Here is an 8,186-nt window from a genome sequence, read left to right as displayed (position 1 = left end):
TAAAAACGGTGTGTAACCGCTGGAGTACAGTAAAAACGGTGAGTAACCGCTGGAGTACAGTAAAAACAGTGAGTAACCGCTGGAGTACAGTAAAAACGGTGCGTAACCGCTGGAGTACAGTAAAAACGGTGAGTAACCTCTGGAGTACAGTAAAAACGGTGTGTAACCGCTGGAGTACAGTAAAAACGGTGTGTAACCGCTGGAGTCCAGTAAAAACGGTGTGTAACCGCTGGAGTACAGTAAAAACGGTGTGTAACCGCTGGAGTACAGTAAAAACGGTGAGTAACCTCTGGAGTACAGTAAAAACGGTGTGTAACCGCTGGAGTACAGTAAAAACGGTGAGTAACCGCTGGAGTACAGTAAAAACGGTGTGTAACCGCTGGAGTACAGTAAAAACGGTGTGTAACCGCTGGAGTCCAGTAAAAACGGTGTGTAACCGCTGGAGTACAGTAAAAACGGTGTGTAACCGCTGGAGTACAGTAAAAACGGTGTGTAACCGCTGGAGTACAGTAAAAACGGTGAGTAACCGCTGGAGTACAGTAAAAACGGTGTGTAACCGCTGGAGTACAGTAGAAACGGTGAGTAACCTCTGGAGTACAGTAAAAACGGTGGGTAATTGGCGTTTACGTGTGTGGTAGGGACTAGAGGGTAGAGGCTAGAAGGTAGGGTGTAGAAGGATAGGGGCTTAGAGGGTAGGGTCTAGAGGGTAGGGACTAGAGGGTAGGGTAGGGTCAGAGGGTAAGGACTAGAGGGTAGGGTCTATAAGGTAGGGTAGGGTCTAGAGGGTAAGGACTAGAGGGTAGGGTCTATAAGGTAGGGTAGGGTCTAAAGGGTAAGGACTAGAGGGTAGGGTCTATAAGGTAGGGTAGGGTCTAGAGGGTAAGGACTAGAGGGTAGGGACTATAGGGTAGGGTATAGAAGGTAGAGGCTAGATGGTAGGGTCTAGAGGGTAGGGTCTAGAGGGTAGGGACTAGAGGGTAGGGCCTAGAGGGTAGGGCCTAGAGGGTAGGGGCTTAGAGGGTAGGGACTAGAGGGTAGGGTCTAGAGGGTAGGGTCTAGAGGTTAGGGTAGAGACTAGAGGGTAGGGTCTAGAGGGTAGGGACTAGAGGGTAGGGACTAGAGGGTAGGGTAGAGACTAGAGGGTAGGGACTAGACGGTAGGGTAGAGACTAGAGGGTAGGGTCTAGAGGGTAGGGACTAGAGGGTAGGGACTAGAGGGTAGGGACTAGACTCTAGTCCCTACCCTCTAGTCCCTACCCTCTAGACCCTACCCTCTAGTCTCTACCCTACCGTCTAGTCCCTACCCTCTAGTCTCTACCCTACCCTCTAGTCCCTACCCTCTAGTCCCTACCCTCTAGACCCTACCCTCTAGTCTCTACCCTAACCTCTAGACCCTACCCTACCCTCTAGTCCCTACCCTCTAGACCCTACCCTCTAGTCTCTACCCTAACCTCTAGACCCTACCCTCTAGACCCTACCCTCTAGTCTCTACCCTACCCTCTAGTCACTAGAGGGTAGGGTAGAGACTAGAGGGTAGGGTCTAGAGGGTAGGGTAGAGACTAGAGGGTAGGGACTAGAGGGTAGGGTAGAGACTAGAGGGTAGGGTCTAGAGGGTAGGGTAGAGACTAGAGGGTAGGGACTAGAGGAAAGGGTAGGGCCTAGAGAGTAGTTGGTCACAGACACCTTTAAAAAAAGGTATGGGCGTGACAAATCTCCTTCGCATAGAGTTGATCAGGCTGTTGATTGTGGCCTGTGGAACGTTGTCCCAGTCTTCTTCAATGGCTGTGCAAAGTTGCTGGATATTGGTGGGAACTGGAACACACTGTCGTACACGTCGATTCAGAGCATCCCAAACATGCTCAATGGGTGATATGTCTGGTGAGTTGCAGGCTATGGAAGAACTGGGACATTTTCAGCTTCGAAGAGCAACGTTAGAAACAACGTAGAAACCTTGAGAGGAGTCTCAGAGGTGAGACATATCAGTCACACAATGAATCATCAGCTAGGCCTGAGCCCTAAACAAAGCATACCACCAGCCCAGCACCGTAGGCTAATGAATCAACATCTCACTAACAGAGGTCCTTCAACTGACACCCACCTGATAACATGGATTATAAATGTACACAGAACTACGCAATACTGAATGGTCTACTGCTGCTTACGTCCACTTCCTGAGGGAGGTGTGTGTGTGTGTGTGTGTGTGTGTGTGTGTGTGTGAGGGAGGGAGGGAGGTAGGGGTCTCTTCTTAATGAGCTCCCATTCTTTTCATGGCAGAACAAACAGCAGCAGATGCTGCTTGGTGACATACAGGGATCACAGTGTACACAGAGACACAACAGGGACACAGGGACAGCTTCCAGTTCCAGTAGCACCTGCTGTAGCTAGTATATACCGGAGTTAGTTACTGTAGCTAGTATATACCGGAGTTAGTTACTGTAGCTAGTATATACCGGAGTTAGTTACTGTAGCTAGTATATACCGGAGTTAGTTACTGTAGCTAGTATATAACGGAGTTAGTTACTGTAGCTAGTATATACCGGAGTTAGTTACTGTAGCTAGTATATACCGGAGTTAGTTACTGTAGCTAGTATATACCGGAGTTAGTTACTGTAGCTATTATATACCGGAGTTAGTTACTGTAGCTAGTATATACCGGAGTTAGTTACTGTAGCTCGTATATACCGGAGTTAGTTACTGTAGCTAGTATATACCGGAGTTAGTTACTGTAGCTAGTATATACCGGAGTTAGTTACTGTAGCTAGTATATACTGGAGTTAGTTACTGTAGCTAGTATATACCTGAGTTAGTTACTGTAGCTATTATATACCGGAGTTAGTTACTGTAGCTAGTATATACCGGAGTTAGTTACTGTAGCTAGTATATACCTGAGTTAGTTACTGTAGCTAGTATATACCGGAGTTAGTTACTGTAGCTAGTATATACCAGAGTTAGTTACTGTAGCTAGTATATACCAGAGTTAGTTACTGTAGCTAGTATATACCAGAGTTAGTTACTGTAGCTAGTATATACCGGAGTTAGTTACTGTAGCTAGTATATACCGGAGTTAGTTACTGTAGCTAGTATATACCGGAGTTAGTTACTGTAGCTAGTATATACCGGAGTTAGTTACTGTAGCTAGTATATACCTGAGTTAGTTACTGTAGCTAGTATATACCGGAGTTAGTTACTGTAGCTAGTATATACCGGAGTTAGTTACTGTAGCTAGTATATACCGGAGTTAGTTACTGTAGCTAGTATATACCGGAGTTAGTTACTGTAGCTCGTATATACCGGAGTTAGTTACTGTAGCTCGTATATACCGGAGTTAGTTACTGTAGCTAGTATATACCGGAGTTAGTTACTGTAGCTCGTATATACCGGAGTTAGTTACTGTAGCTATTATATACCGGAGTTAGTTACTGTAGCTATTATATACCGGAGTTAGTTACTGTAGCTATTATATACCGGAGTTAGTTACTGTAGCTAGTATATACCGGAGTTAGTTACTGTAGCTAGTATATACCGGAGTTAGTTACTGTAGCTAGTATATACCGGAGTTAGTTACTGTAGCTAGTATATACCGGAGTTAGTTACTGTAGCTAGTATATACCGGAGTTAGTTACTGTAGCTAGTATATACCGGAGTTAGTTACTGTAGCTAGTATATACCGGAGTTAGTTACTGTAGCTAGTATATACCTGAGTTAGTTACTGGAGCTAGTATATACCGGAGTTAGTTACTGTAGCTATTATATACCGGAGTTAGTTACTGTAGCTATTATATACCGGAGTTAGTTACTGTAGCTAGTATATACCGGAGTTAGTTACTGTAGCTATTATATACCGGAGTTAGTTACTGTAGCTAGTATATACCGGAGTTAGTTACTGTAGCTAGTATATACCGGAGTTAGTTACTGTAGCTAGTATATACCGGAGTTAGTTACTGTAGCTAGTATATACCGGAGTTAGTTACTGTAGCTAGTATATACCGGAGTTAGTTACTGTAGCTATTATATACCGGAGTTAGTTACTGTAGCTATTATATACCGGAGTTAGTTACTGTAGCTATTATATACCGGAGTTAGTTACTGTAGCTAGTATATACCGGAGTCAGTTACTGTAGCTAGTATATACCGGAGTTAGTTACTGTAGCTAGTATATACCGGAGTTAGTTACTGTAGCTAGTATATACCGGAGTTAGTTACTGTAGCTATTATATACCGGAGTTAGTTACTGTAGCTCGTATATACCGGAGTTAGTTACTGTAGCTAGTATATACCGGAGTTAGTTACTGTAGCTAGTATATACCGGAGTTAGTTACTGTAGCTAGTATATACCGGAGTTAGTTACTGTAGCTAGTATATACCGGAGTTAGTTACTGTAGCTAGTATATACCGCAGTTAGTTACTGTAGCTCGTATATACCGGAGTCAGTTACTGTAGCTAGTATATACCGGAGTTAGTTACTGTACATAGTATATACCGGAGTTAGTTACTGTAGCTAGTATATACCGGAGTTAGTTACTGTAGCTAGTATATACCGGAGTTAGTTACTGTAGCTAGTATATACCGGAGTTAGTTACTGTAGCTAGTATATACCGGAGTTAGTTACTGTAGCTAGTATATACCGGAGTTAGTTACTGTAGCTAGTATATACCGGAGTTAGTTACTGTAGCTATTATATACCGGAGTTAGTTACTGTAGCTATTATATACCGGAGTTAGTTACTGTAGCTCGTATATACCGGAGTTAGCTACTGTAGCTAGTATATACCGGAGTCAGTTACTGTAGCTAGTATATACCGGAGTTAGTTACTGTAGCTAGTATATACCGGAGTTAGTTACTGTAGCTCGTATATACCGGAGTTAGTTACTGTAGCTAGTATATACCGGAGTCAGTTACTGTAGCTAGTATATACCGGAGTTAGTTACTGTAAATAGTATATACCTGAGTTAGTTACTGTAGCTAGTATATACCGGAGTTAGTTACTGTAGCTAGTATATACCGGAGTTAGTTACTGTAGCTAGTATATACCTGAGTTAGTTACTGTAGCTAGTATATACTGGAGTTAGTAACTGTAGCTAGTATATACCGGAGTTAGTTACTGTAGCTAGTATATACCGGAGTTAGTTACTGTAGCTAGTATATACCGGAGTTAGTTACTGTAGCTAGTATATACTGGAGTTAGTTACTGTAGCTAGTATATACCGGAGTTAGTTACTGTAGCTAGTATATACCGGAGTTAGTTACTGTAGCTAGTATATACCGGAGTTAGTTACTGTAGCTAGTATATACCGGAGTTAGTTACTGTAGCTAGTATATACCGCAGTTAGTTACTGTAGCTCGTATATACCGGAGTCAGTTACTGTAGCTAGTATATACCGGAGTTAGTTACTGTACATAGTATATACCGGAGTTAGTTACTGTAGCTAGTATATACCGGAGTTAGTTACTGTAGCTAGTATATACCGGAGTTAGTTACTGTAGCTAGTATATACCGGAGTTAGTTACTGTAGCTAGTATATACCGGAGTTAGTTACTGTAGCTAGTATATACCGGAGTTAGTTACTGTAGCTAGTATATACCGGAGTTAGTTACTGTAGCTATTATATACCGGAGTTAGTTACTGTAGCTATTATATACCGGAGTTAGTTACTGTAGCTCGTATATACCGGAGTTAGCTACTGTAGCTAGTATATACCGGAGTCAGTTACTGTAGCTAGTATATACCGGAGTTAGTTACTGTAGCTAGTATATACCGGAGTTAGTTACTGTAGCTCGTATATACCGGAGTTAGTTACTGTAGCTAGTATATACCGGAGTCAGTTACTGTAGCTAGTATATACCGGAGTTAGTTACTGTAAATAGTATATACCTGAGTTAGTTACTGTAGCTAGTATATACCGGAGTTAGTTACTGTAGCTAGTATATACCGGAGTTAGTTACTGTAGCTAGTATATACCTGAGTTAGTTACTGTAGCTAGTATATACTGGAGTTAGTAACTGTAGCTAGTATATACCGGAGTTAGTTACTGTAGCTAGTATATACCGGAGTTAGTTACTGTAGCTAGTATATACCGGAGTTAGTTACTGTAGCTAGTATATACTGGAGTTAGTTACTGTAGCTAGTATATACCGGAGTTAGTTACTGTAGCTAGTATATACCGGAGTTAGAGCTGGTCACGATATCTCTGTGCATTCAAATTGCCATCGATAAAATGCAATTGTGTTCGTTGTCCGTAGTTTATGCCTGCCCATACCGTAACCCCACCGCCACCATGGGGCACTCTGTTCACAACGTTGACATCAGCAAACCGCTCACCCCCACACAACGCCATACATGTGGTCTGTGGTTGTGAGGCCGGTTAGACAAATTCTCTAAAACGATGTTGGAGGCAGTTTATGGTAGCGAAATGAACATTAAATTCTCTGGCAACAGCTCTGGTGGACATTCCTGCTCTCTCAAAACTTGAGACATCTGTGGCATTGTGTTGTGTGACAAAACTTCACATTTTAGAATGACCTTTTATTGTCCCCAGCACAAGGTGCACATGTGTAATGATCATGCTGTTTAATCGGGGCGGCAGGTAGTCTAGTTGTTAGAGCGTTGGGCCAGAAAATGAAAAGTTGCTGGATCAAATCCCCGAGCTGACAAGGTAAAAATCTGTTGTTCTGCCCATGAACTAGGCAGTTAACCCACTGTTCCCTGGTAGGCCGTCATTGTAAATAAGAATTTGTTTTTAACTGACTTGCCTAGTTAAATAAAGGTAACATGTAAAATCATCTTGTTTATACGCCACACCGGATGGATTATCTAGGCAAAGGAGAAATGTTCACTTAAAGGGATGTGAACAAAATTTGATAGAAATCAGCCTTTTGTGCGTATGGAAAATTTTTAGGATTTTATTTCAGCTCATGAAACATGGGACCAACACTTTACATATTTTTGGTTCAGTGTACATCACACAAAGACACAACAGGGAAACAGGGACAGCTTCCAGTAACATCTGCTGTAGCTAGCGAAAGACAATGTCGAAAACAAATGTAAACCTATTGATTAAAATTTACGAGGTTACCTTTATAAGGGGTTTCAAATGTTGTTATTAAGGGTTATTTAATCATCGTATAAATACATTCTAAATCATTAATAAATTGAGACACAAGGACTGCCAGTAACAGCTGACTAGTTAGTAACTGCGGCTACACACAAACATCAACAACATCACCCCCTGCCGAGACCAATATTCTTCCACCTTCTCCATCTCCAGCAAGACTCTATTCAACATGACTTCAAACTGCGCCAATCTGCTCTTCTCTGTCCCCCACGGCCTTTCAATATTCAAATAATAATACATTTGATTCTTCCACCGTCCCAACGATGGAGGAGGATCACTTGGTTTTTCAGTTTTTAAGCAAAAACTTTTTTCAAAATGATTGACAAGAAAAGTAAAGGTCCAACCCATTGGGTATCTCATCACATCTGTATATGCCATGTCTTGAAATATGCAGATAGACAGATTAAAAGTAAATTCATATTGTAAAACATCTGACAGCCAGCTTTCTAACTCTGCCCATAACTTTTGGACTTCCCAGAAGGTATGAATCATTGAGTCACTGTTAGATTTACACTTAACACATGTGCTGTAGAATTTGTTAATTGTATATCTTACCTAGCACATTTTTCTGACTCAAAAATAATTCCATCAACATTGCTCTGATGTCCAAAAGATTACAGATCGAAATTTTGTGATACAAAACTTAAGTTGCATGTATTTGAAAAATGTCTACATTGGTTAGTCCAAAATTGCTTTTTAATTCTGTCATGGAAATAATTGTATTTCCTATTACCAAGACAGTTTCTATGGCTTTAGTTTTTCATGTTGGCCAATTTATCGGTGAATTCTGAAAAGCTATCCAAAGATTGTTCCTTCCTTAAAACCATCCTCAGACTATTTATTCTGAGTTTTATTATAAAGTATGTTATGGCCGAGTATACTTTTTTTAATAGTATGTCTTTGGTGGGGTAATTGGTATTACCGAAAATAAATATAAAAACTTCTAAAGAGGTTTATTCTGCTTGTAAGATTAATGGGAAGATTGTTCCATTTACTTAGACCTGCTTTTATGTGGTTGAATAATGGGATAAAGTTATCTTTATATATTGGTTGTTTGTTGTCACTTGTTAAGCAT

The sequence above is a fragment of the Salvelinus alpinus genome, chromosome 6 (genome assembly GCF_045679555.1).
Source record: "Salvelinus alpinus chromosome 6, SLU_Salpinus.1, whole genome shotgun sequence".
NCBI lineage: Eukaryota > Metazoa > Chordata > Actinopteri > Salmoniformes > Salmonidae > Salvelinus > Salvelinus alpinus.
This window is presented reverse-complemented; position numbering follows the sequence as displayed.